The sequence below is a fragment of the Delphinapterus leucas genome, chromosome 5, assembly GCF_059928025.1.
Source record: "Delphinapterus leucas isolate spDelLeu-1000000601 "Yukka" chromosome 5, BTC_Dleu_Yukka2, whole genome shotgun sequence".
In the NCBI taxonomy this organism is placed as follows: Eukaryota; Metazoa; Chordata; class Mammalia; order Artiodactyla; family Monodontidae; genus Delphinapterus; species Delphinapterus leucas.
In genome coordinates this window covers 115,915,211-115,932,561 of record NC_143133.1, presented here as the reverse complement: position 1 = coordinate 115,932,561, position 17,351 = coordinate 115,915,211, and positions in this window count along the sequence as shown.

The window sequence follows — 17,351 nt, the reverse complement described above, 5'->3', positions numbered from 1 at the left end:
CTTCACATCTCTCCTCCACACTGCCTATATCACTCCCTCTCCCTGCAGAGACCGATCGATGCCTTGCATCCCCTGCTGGCTGAAGTCCAAGACACTTAACGTGGCATTTAAAGTCTCCCTCTTCCTGGCTCTACCTATCTCTTCAGTGTCATTTCCTGCCACAAAGTTTGGGCTCAGTAGGAAACACTTAATGTTCTATGCACATGCTGTCTATTTCATGCCTCTGGACTTTGCTCATACTGCTCTCTTTGCCTAGAATAACAAAACTCACCCTTTCTTGCCTGGCTAATTCCTATTCATCCTTTAAGAACCCATCCAGGCATCACCTCCTCCAGGAAGCCTTCCTTGACCTTCCCAGGCTGAGTAAGGTTTCCTTTCTCCTTTCTGAGAATGCCAAGCTTATCTCTACCTATATTTTCACAGCATATTATACTTGTATGTATATGGGTTCCTTCCACCAACAGACTGTGAGCTGCTGGAAGATGGAACCTGGGTTTTAAAATGTCTGTACTTCTGGCACCTAACCCAATGTCTGGCACCTAATAGACACTCAAAACATTTTGGCCAAATAATTCTGATTGAGTTTGTGTGTACACTGGGATGAGGGCCCCTAGCTGAGAATAGACTCCTAAGGTCAGCTTTCCTAAATCATTTCTAGTTTTAAGAGTTTCTTTCCTATCTCCACTTCTGGGTCATTTAGTTCTGCTTTCAGAAAACATTTATTGAGCACCTACTATCACTTGCCAGGTAGTAGACAGGACCTGGCTATTTGGAGAATTGGCTCAGAGTAGTGTGGCAGAAAGGGCTTGAACTTTGGAGTCAGGAATTCCTGGACTTGAGTCTGTTGGACTTTTAGCGAGTTATGTAACATCCCTGAGCCTCAGTTTCCTAGGTCATGAAATGATCATAAGAGTATGTCTCTGAATTGTTTTGAAGATTAAATGAAATAATAAAGGAAGCTTCCTGAACCAGCCTGGCCTACAGTAAGTATTCAGTACGTTTTAATTCCTCCTTTGCCCACTTCAAAGAGATCACACACAAGTTTCTTAAAAGGTTCCAAGATTTGTCAACATTGGCTGTCGTGGTAACGGCACCGCCCTGTGGATGCTGCTCTGTAAGCGGGACTGCTGATGTCTTCCTGATAAAGAGGCTTGTGGTAGAAGGGGGCGGGGGGTGGATACGAACAAACCCTTTAAACAAGAGCATGATTCTCTTCTGATACAAATAAGACAGCTCCTTTTTTTCCTCTTCATCCTGGCCCTCACCTCTTCCCTGCCAATATTCTTCCCACCACTGTCCTCCTTTATGCCTCAGCCTCCTTCCTGACTCTGCTCTCTAAAATCTCTCCTGGATAATAGTCAAAGCTGCTTCTGCATCTGTTTTTGGCATCCCAATTAGCCCTCATTGTAAGGCGGTAATAAGCTTCCTGGAGAAGTGGCACAATTGTCGTGTGCTTTTATTTGGTACCTCTTCCTACCACCGTTTGGAAAATGTAACAATACCCCCCTCGTGCCCCACTGAAAGCAGTCTGGGTTTGAAAAGCTTTCAGAAGGCCATCTGCCATCCCCTCAGCCAAGCAGCAGATCAGACACAACGCCCTGCATTAGTTAGCACTCCAAGGTATCAAGGGCCTGTATTCCTTTTCATCTCACCCTCCATTATAATATGGGCTAAAGAAGGAAACATACTCGTGGCTACCCAGCTGGGAGACACACTGAGTCATAGCAGGAGTCTTGTCCGAAAAAAGGGAGCAGGCTTTTCTTTTCTGATGGCAAATGGAGCCAGTGTTTGCAGCCAGCACCACGCTCCAGCGTCCCCTGCACTGCTGGTAATGGCTTGACTGCGTAACCCTGGACCTCATGGGAGGATATGGTGCTGATGACTCCTGGAGTGGAGGCATCCTTCAATAAGTACACAAGGATGAGGTGAGGGTTGGTCGCATATGCTGGTCAGGAACAGTGAAGTGCTCCCTGCTTCACCTCAGTTTACACCCTCCAATGAATTTGGCCATGAATATTAATTTAAAAGATTATTCAGACATACTTAGAGATGCCAAAAGAGATCACCTCTAGAATGGTACAAGTGTTTTTGTTTTTAGTGACTTGAACAAGGGTGTTCGTTGCACCAGCAATGGCAGAAAGTTTCAGCAAATCTTAATTGGCATTTGGGATCCATATAAGTATACATAATGTCATTGGCCAAGTGAAATATCTCTTCCTGTAAGCTGAAGATAATATGGACAGTGGCATTAGGAATACCTCCCCTGGCCCAGCAAAATGCCTTTGAGACTTAGCAGAAGAGATTCAATAAGAAAAAGGAGATTAACTCTGCTTCTCAGTAGCTTCTGAGAGTGCTATGACTCTGGGGTCACTAATGTATCGCTAGAAATTGTAAGTGCTCTTTCTGCGAAAAAAAATCTTCCATCAGAAGAAATCCACTTAACTGAAATAAAACAATCTAGCATAATGCAAAAACTAGTTTTAATAAACAAACTTAAGAAACAGAATGTTAGGGCAGCATCTAAATATTCTCAGTAATCTAGATTGTTCTCTAATTTTCTCATCAAAACGTAAGTATTAATATTTTGACTCTTCCCTTAAAAGACAAAACCATCCATCAATCGCCTTGTATCAGTAATGTGTTTTTTTATTAGATTAACAACAACAAAAAAGGGAGTAAGAATGTTTTACGTTAAATTTATATGAAAGCCTTCATAATTGTGCTAATTTTTTTTCCTAGAGAAAAATCCAGAGGAGATTCAAAAGATCAAGGGTGAATTTGATTTACCTGAGCTCATGAGCTAATGAGATGCTGACCTTCCCCACGTCTTTTTCCTGTCAAGAAGGGAGCCAGGGGGCTATTTTCCATCATGGGGACCTTCATTTCAAAAAGGCTCCAATTGGATTGGATCCACTTTGGACACATTTCCCCTCACAGGCCTCCAGCCTGCCTGACTTGTTCCGAATTTGAGGGTCAGAGCCTGGTTTCCTTAGACGCTTGGGGTTCCCCTGAGAGATCCTTTGAAGGTTCTCTTTGAGCCTTCAAACAGAATCTGGAGTGTAGAGAGAAGGAGGGTGATGCTTAAAGAGCAGGGCAGACTGGAGGAACCAGCTTCAGCTGTGCTCCTCAACCCTAGGAATGATGTTTAAGTGATTCAAAAGCTCTCAGTGACCCTACAGGAAACAATATGTACTCCAATCACAGAATCAGAGTTGTTGTAAAAGCTGTTTCAGAAAGACATGTTTTGCTTTCACGGATAGGCTTTAACCTTCATTTTCAATCCTTGAATTTGACATTGGAAATGGAAGGGACTCAGTGGCAGCCCCCATGAATGGTCCAGGAGAATAGTGAGCCTCCCTTGCCAGCTTTTTTTTACATCTTTATTGGAGTATAATTGCTTTACAATGTTGTGTTAGTTTCTGCTGCACAACCAAGTGAATCAGCTATATGTATACATATATCCCCATATCCCCTCCCTCTTGAGCCTCCCTCCCACCCCTCTAGGTGGTCACAAAGCACAGAGCTGATCTCCCTGTGCTATGCAGCATCTTCCCACTAGCTGTCTGTTTTACATTTGGTAGTGTATATATGTCAATACTACTCTCTCACTTCGTCCCAGCTTCCTCTTCCCCCACTGTGTCCTCAAGTCTGTTCTCTATGTCTGCATCTTTATTCCTGCCCTGCCACTAGGTTCATCAATACCATTTTTTTAGATTCATATATATGTGTTAGCATACAGTATTTGTTTTTCTCTTTCTGACTTACTTCACTCTGTATGACAGACTCTAGGTCCATCCACCAAACTACAAATAACTCAATTTCATTTCTTTTTATGGCTGAGTAATATTCCATTGTATATATGTGCCACATCTTCTTTATCCATTCATCTGTTGATGGACACTTAGGTTGCTTCCATGGCCTGGCTATTGTAAATAGAGCTGCAGTGAACATTGTGGTACATGACTCTTTTTGAATTATGGTTTTCTCAGGGTTATATGCCCAGTACTGGGATTGCTGGGTCGTATGGTAGTTCTCTTTTTAGTTTTTTAAGGAACCTCCATATTGTTCTCCATAGTGGTTGTATAAATTTACATTCCCACCAACAGTGCAAGAGGGTTCCCTTTTCTCCACACTCTCTCCCACATTTATTGTTTGTAGATTTTTTGATGATGGCCATTCTGACCAGTGTGAGGTGATACCTCATTGTAGTTTTGATTTGCATTTCTCTAATGATTAGTGATGTTGAGCATCTTTTCATGTGTTTGTTCCTTGCCAACTTTTTGTTAGAGCGACCTGAATCTTCCCTCCACCAGCCTCCCTGGGATGCACACAGCCAACAGTCACCCCTTTTCAGCCCTTACTGGCTTTCTTCCCCATTTAATCATTGCTCCCTTGTTTCTCCACACACACGTTTCATTGTCAGCTTAATGACTTTGGCTCAGACTACTTGGCTGTGCACATGCTTGGTTCTCTCCTCGCTGGTAGCATGACACGAGTAAAAGTGGAAAAAACTTGCATTTTAAAACACATTCGTCCTTTCTTATCCCTCCTGAGAATCTTCACTACCTTTTCCAAGCAGACAAAAGACAACTATTATTCCTTCATCTATGTGAATATTTTGCTTTCATTTGCATTCTTGGTGAAAAGGTTAGTGGGTTTCTCTAAGGTCATGATAACTATTTAGAAAGCTTTGTTTATAAAAGTATCTAGAAGATGTTTTTTCAACACTGTTTCTTATCCTTTTTAATTTTAGAATTTTAAATGGCTTGAGCTTCTTTGTGCTATGACAGTGTTCCTCAATGTACAGTGGATTCCTGTCCCTTCTGCTTTAAAATAGTGTAAGAACAGAATTTCTGTAAATACAACGTAGTTGAGAATGGACTTGAGAACACGGGGACGGGGAAGGATAAGCTGGGACGAAGTGAGAGAGTGGCATGGACATATATACACTACTAAATGTAAAATAGATAGCTAGTGGGAAGCAACCGCATAGCACAGGGAGATCAGCTAGGTGCTTTGTGACCAGCTAGAGGGGTGGGACAGGGAGGGTGAGAGGGAGATGAAGAGGGAGGAGATATGGGGATATATGTATATGTAGAGCTGATTCACTTTGTTATAAAGCAGAAACTAACACACAATTGTAAAGCAGTTATACTCCAATAAAGATGTTGAAAAAACCCCAGAAAACACAGTTGATATATAATTTGAGCAAGTCACAGTTAGCAATGATGGTTGGCCCCTAAACACTAACATTTTCAGCCAGTGCCTCTCTGTGAAATACTTAGTGATCGTCAAACACACAATTGCCCAGGGAGAGCCTATGTTTCAAGGAATTTCTCAAAGAATAGTACTTGTAGAATATTTCCTGCTAACACAAACAGTAACTCCTTTATTGGTCCATTTTGTAGGTTGGGACATTATCCATTTTCCATAGTATGTAATCATTTGACTGTAAAAGGAATTAGGCAAATTCACAGCTAACTGGTCATTTTTGAAAAGCAAACTGTATGTTTAATATTTCTGTCATGTTCCAATGATTACATTTTTAAGGGATTCTTTTTTGCCAACCTTTTGTTTTGAGGTGTGGGAGACAGATAATCTAAAGCAGACATTGAAGAAAGATGATTAGTCACCTGTCACTCTAATTTTCCTATAGGTTCTCAATTCTGGAGACAATTAGGAAAATCAGTTGGTTTCTTTAGAAATCCTGGTGAACTCTGGATATTTGATACCATCTAAAAAATAACCCACATTCATCACAAATAAAACTAAGAGAGTCACAAAATTAAGTATTTGGAGTGAGCCCACATTCTATTAACTAGTCATGTGTCTCTTAGATAAATGTTAATAACATTTATTGAGAACTTAATACGTCCCAGGTGCTGTGCTCAGAACTTCACATTCATTATCTCATTTAATCCTCACAAATAGCACGTGACAGACATTATTATCCCTGTTTTTGAGATTGAAGACTGGGGCTCAGAAAGGTTTAGGAACTTGTATGAAGCAGAGCTGGGATAGCAGCCCAGGTCTGAGTGACTTCAAAGCCTTCATCAAATGACAGTGCATCAGGACAGCAATTACCAGATTGCATAACTGCATTATACTGACAAGGTGGAAGCAATAAGGTGCTTTGCAGACATTGAACAATGTAATATGGTCCCTTAGTTATGTTATGAGGTCACTGTTTCAAAAATGTAATCATAGATTCAGAGGGCAAGAAGAGCCCCAGAGGCTCTCTAACAATATTGGAGTATGCTCAGACAAGAAAGGTAGAATATAAAATTGTACCTATGTTGTGATTACAACCATGTAAAAGTAATTTATGTATATGGACTAGGATGGGACGAGAACTTGGGAAAATGTATTTACTAATGTGTAGGGATTATGTTATTACATTTTCATGTTCTATTTATACAATAATTTTTTTCTTAAAGATAAGATTAACAGAGGTTTTTCTGATATACAGAAGAAAGATATTAATCCTAACATGAGTGCTGATTTTGAGAAACATGTGAAAATACCAGTGCTAGAATTAAGGACACCTATCAAAACATCACTACTGCCTTTTGCATTTTTAGTGATGCATGCAAAAAGTTGTATTAGGAAAATAAAATGTAGAAAGTGGTAGATTTGGCTATAGGACACACCAGGCACAGAGGGTGGGGAGAAGGGGAGATAAGACATTAAATTGTAAACGCCACCCTTCAGCATAGTCATATCTTATTTGTTTAAGTTTTATTTTGAAACAATCTCAAGTGCCAAAAACTTGCAAGCATGTGAAGAAGGATCCTTTCTTCCTGAATTATTTGAGAGTAAGTTGCCAACTCAATGCCCCATCACCCCCGGACACTTTAGTGCGCATTTCCTATGAACAAGGACAATCTCCTTCATAATCATGATACAACCAACAAAGTCAGGAAAATGACATTCATACATTACTGTCACCTCATCTTCAAAGTGCATTTAAGGCTCACCAGTTGTCTTGATAATATCCGTGACAGAAAAGGCACCCAGCTAGAATCATACATTGCATTTAGTTGTCATGTCGATTTAGCCTCCTTCAATCTGGAACAATTCCTCAATCTTTACTTTTGTAACCTTGATACTTTTAAAGATTATAGAGCAGTTAGTTTATAAAAGGGTCCTCAATATTGATACACTTGGCAAGAATATCAGAAGTGATGCTGTGTTCTTCTCATTGCACCCTATCAGGTGGTACATAATTTCTATTTATCCCTTTACTAGTGAGGTTCACTTTGCCCCCTTGGTTATGGTGGTAACTTACTCCTTTTTCTTTTAATAATAAGCAAGTATTTGGGGGGTGGGAGATATTTTGAAACTATATAAATATTCCATTTCACATCAGACTATTATGTATGTATGTATGTAAATCAGAATAGACTCATGGTTTCCTAATTTATTGAGTGGGTTAAAAATCCTCAGCGTGCCCTTAAAGAAGGAGAAGAGGAAGAGCTACCTACTATCTTGAAATCTTTTGTATGTAGTATTTTAATCAAGCATATATGGATTCTCTTCCTACTGCCTTGAGTTATTAAAATTCTCACTTACACTCACTTGATTTCTTCTTCTCTTATAAATTAATCTCCAAAAGAGAGATAGGAAAGAATGACCAACAAGGAAAAGTTGCACATTCTTTTGTCCATTCATCCACTCAACAAATATTTAGTGAGAGACTACTATGTACCAGGTTCTCAGTTCAGGCTGTCACTTCAGTGTGTCTGGTTTGAGCCTCAAGCGGTGCTTCCCCTGCAATGAATGGCCACCACGTGGATGGTGGGTGTAGACAGCACGTGTTCCTATTACCATGTGTCTGGGCTCCCCAAAGTTGTTAACCTTAATTCCTCTCAGAAGATGGGATGTTTATAAGCCAAACACTGCTATTTCCACATGGACCTCAAATTCAGGATTCATGTTAGGGTTATGATCTTAACTTCCACATACCAGATGGGCCATGTTGACAAAATGGTCAAGATACAGAGCAGAACTGTCTCTGTCATTTCACTAGACTACTTATTGTAACTCTTCCTCCTACGTTTGTTTTAAGGAAAACACCATCATATTCGGTCTCATTTTCAACATTCTAATAGAGGTTGATTCATCGTAGCATCTTTAATTTGTTGTACCTCATGCCTTCTCTTTTTTCTCACATCTTCCTTATTCCCTCCACAAATTTTAAAATCCACTCTGTTCTTTGTATTTACCTTGACTTTTCTCCCTCTCAACTGACATCTCTGGTCTTGTTTCTCCCTTCCCTGCCTTGTTCTACCTCCCTCTTTTCTACCTTCCCTCCTTCCCATCTATGCTGTCCTCATATCTATGCTGTCCAAGGTCCTCTTCCTATTTCCTTCTTCCTAATCTCATGGCCTGACCTTTGCACTTTTTGCTCCTCTGGTCCAGGAGATGAAACAATACTTCACTAGTCTGAATTGAATGATTTTGGGGAAAAGTTTTAGTTTTATAATTTTAGTACATGGAGAGGAAGTCTTTAGCTCAGATAAATTTAGGTTTAAGCACATATAATTTGCACATTACAATTATTGCTGCTAAGTCTATTAACCATTCACAAATAAATATTGCTTCACAGGCTAGTTATTTCCCTTATTATTCATTTATGGAGGATGCCTTTTCCTTAGGCAACAGTGAGTAATAATTAAGTTTCCAAGCTCTGTAGTTGAAGTCCCTGAAATCAAGTCCTGGCTCAGCAAACTGTGGTAACACTGGGCAAGTTATTTAACCTCTCTAAGCTTTAGTTTCCTCTTCCATAGCATGGGGATACCAAGTACCTACCTTCTAAACATTTTGTAAGAATTAAATAAAATAATTCTTGTAAAACTGTGGGGCACCTGGTAAGTGGGGAATAAATGTTACATATATTATAAATATAGTAAAAATACTTGTGATGTACAAGGGAAAATTGTCTACAACTAATACCCTTGACTAAACAAATGATTTTTGAAGTTTGTAAAATTGTCACCGCTAATATGCAAAAACTAAGCTCAAAATATGAACTTTGGGTTGTACTTAGCTAAAGTCCACCACAGTTCTTTATTGTTCCACCTGAAACAGCAATTCATTTTTCTTCTGTCACCACCTCAGTCCTAATAATCCCTTCCCGAAAATTCCATAAGCTTTATGTATTTAAAGATATAAAAGGTGAACGACTTATGGTTAGGAGGCTTTAGAAGCCTTTTTCCATCAGCTTGGTGACTGACCTAAAGGGGTTTACAGATGTTCTGGTCAACACATAGGACTCTTCCAGTGAAATGTCACCATGAGGTAAGCCCTTCCCAACCTCAGTGGATTACAAGGCAGGGAAACCACATCAAACCCAAGTGGTGAGAGAAGCACTCAGTGCTTCAGGAAAGACCTATAGAGTCTGGGAGATTCTGGGCTCTCTACACAGAGGTACAGTGTCACCAACTTACAAGGTCTAGGTCCTGGAATCACCATTTTAAGAAGGCAAAGTTACTGTGGAAGGGGAAAATCTTTCCAAGAAAATTCTTTGTAAGGAAAACATACAGAAAAACCAAAGCAAAACAAACAAAACAACTAACAGTTCAAGCTATTGAGTTCAAGAAGAATTCAGTGGATTTGGCCATCAAATATTCAGTGGATTTGGCCATCAAATAGGCTGCAGCTCAGAACTAGGAATTTGCTGTAAGTTAGAACTTTGGAACCAGGACTTTCTTAGTCAAAGTTATACAGTTTGAGGTTGTTTTCTGAGGGAAGGACAAGGGTGAACAGGCTAAATAATACAGTTTTCAAAAGTAAGTCTTCTGCTAAACAATGATAGCCTTTCTCAACCAGGCTTCCTCAAAAGAACCTTGGAACATGGAAAAGGATCTGAGTGACTACTTTCTCAATTCTCTCAGGGATGACACATAAGAAGTACCTTTCTGGATGCAAGGGGAGAATTGATTTTATTTCATGCAATGAATACCTTAGGTGGGCTTAGTTCTCTCTCAGAACCTTGGGTGAAAAAGGGCTGGTGTCTGATAGGGTAACCCACCCAGGTGGCAGAGTTGCAACATGGTACTATCATTTTCCTAGAACTCGAGACTAAAAATCATGGTCATCTTGGACCCTTCCTTCACTTTTATCTTCCATGGTTGATTAATCTGTTAACACATCCTGCTTCTACTTTTTAAAAAATGTTTATGGTAATATCCCTTCGTCTCCTTTTCCACTGCCTCTACCACTCACGACTGAATTTTATAACAGTCATAGAGTCATATAACGTAGCCTCTAGGAATATCAGTTTTCTCATGTGCAAAGTAAAGATAATCATAGTAACTACCTTATAGGATTATGGTAAGGAGTGAATGAATTATTTTATGTTCAGTGCTCAGTACAGCACCTTACAGATAGTTGGAACTCAGTAAATGTTAGCTATTACTGTTGTTATTATATACGCCTCCTCCTGTAGTGTCTTCCTACCGATTCACTCTGGATACTTAGTTCTCCATGTATCTTTCTAGAAAACATGTCTCTCACCACCTTAGGAATCCACTGGATCAAATTCCTGCTTGGCTTTCCATGTTTTCCTCAGCTGATTCATTCATTCACTCTTTCATTTATTAATTTTTTCCAACTTACTTCCTACTACCTCCAAACACGTATCATTCAGCCATTCATTCACTATGTTTATATTGCATCCCTGTTATGGGCCAGGTATTGGAGATACAGAAAGAAATGAAGGGAGAAGGACTGCCAACTCTTGTAATAGTTGCAGTTGGGAGAATATCAAGTCTACTAGTCAGAAGGTCTCTCCATCATGTCCCTACCCCCAGATGTGTTCCTAATCCAGCCCCACTCTCTCTCTTCTCTCCAAAGTTCTGTCATACTTAGCACCACCCTGCTTTACAGTTGCTCTAGCTAATGTGGGTTCGATATGTCTTACCAACTAGATTATAAATTCTTTGAGAGATGTCTGTACTCTCTTAAGTGAGCAACACATTAGGAGTTCCAATGATACTTTTTGACTGAGACTGACTCATTGATTTTTATAGGGTGCAGAACACATATATCCTCTACTGGGTCCATAGTTTCAAAATGTAAATATCTTTAAAATAGGTAGTTTAGTGGAAGAAGGAGAACTTATATTTCTATCAGTTAGAATATGTATTCACTTGGACTGAGAGCTCTTTGATTTATTATAGCTGATGTTTTTGACTATTAATAGAAGATTAACTAGTACCTGAGAGGTGTATATTATTTTGTATTTTTCATTATTTTGTATAGAATCAGAGAAATTTCCTAAATAAATTCTTTGTTTTGATTATTCTTGCTGTATAACATACCCCAAAACTTAGTGTTGTAAGGCAACAACCGTTTTGTTTGCTCACTCTTCTGTGGCTCAGTGATTCAGGGGGTTTAGCTGGGCAGTTTTCCCTTGGGAATCCCTGATGCCGTTGCAGTCAGATGTCAGCTGGGCTGCAGTCATCTGAAGTTTGAAAAGAGCCTTAGACTTATTAGACTTTTAGTTCCACCCCTGAGGTGAGACTTCAGGCAAGTCGTTTTGTTTCTCTGGGTCTCATTTTCCACACATAATGAAATAAAACCAACAAATCCTTTCGAGAGCTCTTTCAGCTCAAAAGTTGATTATATGAAATGAGAAAATAATGTTTGGATATGAACAGCTACAAATAAGTCATTGTGCATAACTAAGGTCATTCTACAAGTAGAAAATGTTACTACATGAATGGAAAACACAGGATTGATATAAGAAAAATCTTTTGTGGTGAATTATCAATAGAAACAGATCTTGAATCAATTTTGCCACTAGAGGTCACTAGCGTACCATCTCAAAGAGAACATATGCCAGCAAGTCACTAGCAGTTCCCTCTCTCCGGCCCCTAAGTGTTGTTCATGGTGTCTTTTAGTGTATTCTGAGTATCTCCCGACAGCTGCCAGAGACATAAGTTATGATGAGGTGACATCAGTTGTCACTCTAGGTGATGGTTCATGTGTGCCTAATGTTCTGTAAGTGTGAAGAACCACCACTTGGACCATAAGGAAAATGACTTCTTTGGCTTTGCTGCCCTCTCACTGGGATGTGTTAAGGGGCAGTGAGATAATTTGATAGAAAGTCATGTGACCTCTGAAGTGAAAAGACACTGTGGAAATACTGTGTCATCCTCTAATGCAGCATAGATATGTCTGATTTTCATGAGACAGGAAAAGGAAGGACCCAAAGCAGAAAATTCATTCACTCCCTCATTCAGCCAGTATTTACAGACACACATGTAGACACTGTACTGGCAATTGGGCTGCATTCATGAAGATCAGCTGGTTCTTCTTCAAGGGATTTAAGGAATCGGGTATAGGAGGGTTTCTATTCCGATACTCTCAATACTCGCAGACCACCAAGCACTCTAAATTCCCACGTCTGCAGGTGGTCACTTGCAGAATGGCAAAACCAGGGGCTTTTTTAAGCTGATGATACTTTTCTGAGGTGATATTAAGAGTAGACTATACACCTTTGACATCAAATCCAAAACTAAACCACAGAGGTACATACCAGAAAATGTTAAAATGCTGAGTTGGGTTGTGGCCAATGATGCTTGTTAGAAAATATACTAAAATGTATTTTGACATAAAACTTTTTAAGGGGGAGAAACAATGCTCTAAGTGAAATTAATGCCCTGAAACATAAAGATCTATAGAGATCACCTCTGAAGAAACTTCTGTGAGAAGGATGGACTCCAGGATGCCTCTGAAGGGCATATCAATTTTCTCCCCAAATGAAAATCACATCCTATTTACTTATAACTTGCTTCATGTTGTACATAAAGGAAACCTACTTCAAACTCCAGAACTCACAATTCTACCATCAAGGATGAGTAGCAAGGAGTCCTGGGCTCTTTCCATAACTTGAGGAGTTATTTCTTCTACAGCTTTAAGGGGACTTGAACTGTTTAAATCAGTTGTCATCAGTGTTTAGACAAGACACAGAGGCCATATCTGAGCAGGATGGGCAAAGCCCCTATTCCTTAGCAGCAAGGTGTTCTCTCGTTTTCTGCCCTCATTAGCAAAGAAAAAGAAAGGGAGCCTGGCTGGATCTCTGCTTCAAGTTGGGGAAGCCTTGATCTGCTTTTGCTGTGATGGGTGTTACTAATTATCCTGTCAATTATTAATTTTAACCATTTGTTTTCAAACAAACTACAGACAGCCTTGTCCTTCCTTCTGATTGTTGCAAAGTCTGCTGGAATAGCAAAAAAGAAAGGGTGGGGGAATGTTACAAAATATGACTTGATTTATTTAAAAATGTATTTACTATGATTATGCCATTGACTTCTATCAATACTAATGTTTCTTCAAAGCCAGCTAGTGTAGTTTTCCTCCTTTTTGACTGATAGGCATCCCACGAACACTTTATGAGACATTTTTTCCTATTTCCCTCAAGATAATTGTATAAGGAAGGAGGAAGGAAAATAGGAATTTGTCACAAACTAAAGAGGTTAGAGGTTTGGGGAAGGGGCAGTCTGCCATGGGCCCTGAGTGTCACTGCAAATTCTTGCTGGTTTGCCATGAGCACAAGGACCTGCCCGACCTTTATTCAGGCCGTTTCTGAGGGTGTGTTTGCAGACAGCAACTCTAAGGGATGAAGTAATGCCTTCCCGTGGTTGAAGAGCAAGCTTGCTTCCACTTGCCGTAAAAGCAATAGCTTCCCTGAGCTCAGCGTTCCTCCCTGTACAATAACCCTCTGCGTGTGCAGGCATCTATGGGGGGCTTGGGAGAAATGGGAAACAGAAGCAAACCAGCATGAAGTTCACGCCGCTGTGAGTAAGAGTCCTTGGACTCTGACGCAGGCATCTCATGTCTTCTCCCAGCATTCACGAACTCATAGTAGGCTAACTTGTAAGCTTGTGAGCTGTGTAAAATCCCAAATCCTGACACAGCCTGACAGAGGAACTCTCCCAAGTTGATTATTTAGTGTAAACAGTTACCAGGGAAACAGAAAACTATGAGGATTACGTTTGTGTATCAAAAGTAAGAAAATCCATCCACAGCCCAGCATTTTAGAGACTTGCTAGCAACTCATGTGCATTCTTTTTATGAAATCTTATTTTCTTGCAACCCTGACTCCTAGGCCCTTCAAAGAATCATTTTGTATTATTAAAACAGAATCCCCTTAATGCTGCAAGAGCCCAATGATTAGTCTTAATTTTAAAGCAGATTATTTTATAAAAATTTAGTGTAACAGGCACTCAGCTGAAATGATTGATAGTGGTAGATTCATGTGTAGAGAACCACAGAAACCCCAAATCACAAAAGCTAAAATGGAGTGGCTCAAAGATAACTAACTCAGGAAAGCTCTCAGATGTTATGTCAGGTACAGTGCTAAGGGCTGGACTGTCAGACACAACCAAAGCATCAATGGTTGACCCTTAAATATGGGGAACCAACTGCTATAACTCACTGGTAGTGTTACTTGATAAATTCCTCAGTTATTTCATACAATATTAGAGAGGCAGAATTAACTTTATCCCAATCCCTCATTTGAGGAAACAGGGGTCTATGGTAAAGTGATTCATCCCCCATAACCTTACAGTCAATTTCAAATATCTGAATATGCTACAGCATCTAGCTCTAAGGAACACTAAAGTAACTTTTAAACTAGGAAATATATGAAGAATTGAATGAACATATATAGGGTGAGTCAGAACTGGAACCCAGGTTTCCTCTTCTTCAAGCCAATGTTTACTGCACTGTTGACAGACCAGGGTTTTCCAAACCAGACATCTGCATACCAACATTGCAATTTTTGCCATATTAAATTAACCATTTAATTAAACATCACTTTTGAACTTAGCTTTGTTCTAAACAACAACATCTGCAAACTGAGGGTTAGTTGTATTATTCATATTTTTCTATTATGATAAAATACGTAACTATTCATCATGTTCAACCAGAGCTATAAGCACCAATACTTGGGAAACACTGATTAGACAATACTTTGTCTCGAGAAAAATAAGCATCAAGACTGCACAGAATCATTCCTTACTATTTTCATTTTTGTCAAGAAGTTCAAAGCTTGACTCCATGGAGACCCTGAAATCCTTCTGAATTTTCATCTGAGAAGCACTAAAAATACACTGGTAATTTCTTACATTTTCTCTATTGAACAGATGAATGAAAATGATTCTGTTCAAATTAGCCAACTATTGGTTATTATCAGGAAATTATAATCTTCAGAAAAGTATACAAAAACAACTTAATTTCCAAATAGCAGTAGAGCATACTATTAAGTCTAGTCTTGAAATCAAGTTTCCACAAGCAGAAAATATTCTTTACTCACCAAATTCAGGACAACATTCATTCTCCAATGAATTCAATAACCTTTCAAGGGAAAAAAAATAAGTAAAAAGGAAAACGTGAGTTCTTTTTTAGGAATGAGATGAAACACATTTTGCAAATTAATGAGTGTAAAGTAGGAGGGAACACACCTGGTTACACTTGAAAGTTATCAAAATGCCTCCATTTAGCATATTTCACTTTAAAATATCCACAGTACGTTTAGATCCCTCTAATTACTGCAAACAAGTTCAAAGTTTTTATGTGCTTGATGAGAGTATATCAGACTAGAACATCAAAACAACCTTGGAGGTTCTCTATTTTTTTATTTATTATTTCTTCCTCACATAATATTTTGTCTTGTAACAATAGTTTTCCATTTGGAGTTCCCCATTCTCTATGAAGAATATTTTAATTTGTGCTTTTATTTAGATGGTTTATAATATATGCACCTTCCAGATCACATGAATATCCATCTTATAATCAAATATTTCTATACAATTTCAGTGGTTCCTATTTGTACTTGAATGTTTTTCTTATTCAGAAGGGAATTTTGTGGCTACTTTTAAACGATTTTTTATTGAAAAATGTAACGCAAATATGAAACACCATGTAAGTAAATAATTTAATGAATGTTCACTTCATGACTAGTTTGCCAAGGTTTCTACTCCCTTTTTATAATCACTTGGGTGTACTGTTCTTTTTTCTCACCTTTTTGCCATTTCAAGAATTTTTTTCTATTCATTGAAGGACACCACTGTTTTATCCAATTTGCAACATTTTGTGAATGATATGCTTCTTCTAATATTATGGTTACCTTTTTGTGTGTTATCTTCTTCAGATAGCTTGTCTAAAGACTTCCTTTAAGTTTAAATTCTCTAGCAAGATATATGTTTGATTCTGAAATTTTAAAAAGTTGAATGCTCTAGAATTACCGTATCCTACTTATAGTAATCATTTTCTTGCATTTTAAAATTAGTTTTATCATCCAAGGGTGCATTCAAAATAAACCATAGGTTTTTTGGGTCTGTTTTTTAAAATGTATTTTAAGTGTCTTTTTATCTACAAGTCTTCTTTCCATTCTTTTTTCTTCCAGTGCGATTTATTTGTTAAAGAAAGGGTTTGTTTCTTGTTATTTGTTCTTGTCCTATTGTTTTGTTCCATTGTCAGATTTCGCTAAGCTTATCCAGATGGTAGACTTAACATATTTCTCTGTCCTCTGTATTTCCTGTTAAATTTCTAGTTTATGGACTTGATTGGGTCAGGCTGCATTAAAAAAAAAAAACTTTCTTTGCAAGACTATTTCATAGGTGGTTTTCTCATATAAGCATTTAATGGTAAAGAAATTTCTCTAAGCACTGCTTCATTGCATCCCACAAATTTTGACATGTTTACATTAATTGAAAATATTTTCTAATTTCTCTTGTGACTTCTCTTGTGACCCATAGTGTCTTTAGAAGCATGTAGTTTAATTTCCAACTACTTGGTTTTCTACAAATATCTTTTTGTTACTGATTTCTAGTTTAATTCCTTTGTGGGCAGAGAAAATATTTTGTTATGACTACAATCATTTAAAATTTGTTGAGGTTGTTTTATGATAGAATATGGTCCATTTTCGTGAATATTCCATGTGCATTTGAAAAGAAGACAAGTTCTCTAGTTATTGGGTGGAATGTTCTATAAATGTCAAATGGGTCAAATATGTTGATAGAAGTTTTTATTCTGGTCTTTTATATCAACAGTTCCCAAATTTGCCTGCACTCTGTTGAAATCACCTTTGTAAATTCCAAAAATATTCATGTCAGTATCCCACCCTAGAGACCATAATTTAATAAATCTGGGATGTAGTCTGTTCTTTGGAGTTATTAGGAGATTCTTAGGTGATTCAAATGTGAAGGCAAGCTTGGGTCCTGGGTTCTTTATCCTTACAGATTTTCTGTATACTTGTTTTACAAATTACAGAGAGGGGAGTGATGAACTTTCCGACTATTGTTGTAGGCTAGTTTCTTATTTCAGTTCTATCAGTTTTT